This window comes from Seriola lalandi, unplaced genomic scaffold (assembly GCF_002814215.2).
Source record: "Seriola lalandi dorsalis isolate HSWRI2012SDOR001 ecotype SW California unplaced genomic scaffold, Sedor1 jcf7180002054893, whole genome shotgun sequence".
NCBI classification, from domain to species: Eukaryota; Metazoa; Chordata; class Actinopteri; order Carangiformes; family Carangidae; genus Seriola; species Seriola lalandi.
Window position 1 is genome coordinate 1,128,173 of NW_019525445.1, and position 1,506 is coordinate 1,129,678.

Consider the following 1,506-nt stretch of genomic DNA (forward strand, 5'->3'; position numbering starts at 1 on the left):
GGCTAAAGACACACACACACACTCTCATATCTAGTAGCTCGGATAACAATGCTGTGGTATTCCCCCCATCTACACACACACACACACACACAGTCACTGCTTACATGCTCACCTTTTGTCAGCCATCATCATATTTCCCTAAAGCACTGAAAAGAAATCAGGCCTGTTGACATAAAAACCCTATATTAATATACATCACACATCAGTGTGGTACTGATTGTTGTGTGTAATGTGTAATATTGCACCTCTCTTGGTGCTGTCAAAGGTTAAAGAACTGTACGATTCTGTTTAAAACAAAGTTGCCGGCTCTCACAGCAGCTCACAGCACACTGTCACGAATACTGCATCCATCTTTGTACAATTATTATAATAAGCTTAACACAATTTGACCCCCAGCTTGAATCAATTTGCATGACATTTAGTTTGAATGCATAAATATAGGACATAGTTTGGTCCCCATGCTGCAATGTGTGTGCATTATTCCCAGTTTACATTTTGACTGCAACATAATCCTACTTTTCCCTTTGGAACAATTTTACAAATCAAAAGATGTAACACAAGTAGTGTCTTCAAGACTTAGATAAATGGCTGTAATTTGCCACTGAGTTGTAACATTATGTGAGATTTCTGTCCTGCACTTGCAATGAGCAACAGCGCCTCCCTCTGTTTGTATTGCGACATGCCAAAGATTTTGTCTTTCAGCACCATGGACAGAGTCTCACTCAGAAAAGAAACAGAATAATTGATTTATATCTCATATACAGACAGTGTGCATGAATACATGCATGCAAGTGTTTTCATTTGCATTTCGGGCAAATTAAGAGCTGTTAAGAACATATGAATTTCCATTTATATTTTCCAGGGAAATTTAGCAAAGAAACACAGAAAGAATAAAACACACATGGAAGTCATGAGACAAAAGTGACTTTGACCTATTGTCCACGGGCATTCGATTTCTACAGAATTCAGTTTGTGATGAAAATAAATATAAAGTAGTGTAATCTGTAGTCTCACAAACAAACAGCAGCTACAGGGCCAAATCAGGGCTTGTATTAAATACAATTACTTTGAATTTCAGACAGTGTCCTTATGAAATCCTTTCTGTCTGCATATTGCTTAAATTTTTTTGTCTTTTTTGTCCACTTTAACCAACCTTGCCTAAAGCAAAATTGCATTTTTTTAGCATTTTCCTTCACTATATGTTTATTGCCTCTGAGAAAACTATTTTACTGTTTCGTCTTTAGAAATATTTATACTTCATGATGTTTTCAAGCATCGAGTGAAGTTTACAGAGACACAGACATGGAGAACGTGAGTCACTTCCATTGTGTTTGTACATGAATCAGTTGGGTTTGTTGTTGCTCAAAGGCAAATTTGAGCTTTCACTTTTACTGGGACACTTTCAAGCAGCTCCTGGGTAGCCTCTCAAGAAGCCCTGTGTGTATAGAGCCTATATTATCAACAACTCTTTCCCCCCTTTCCCAAATTTTTTATGTAATGTAATTC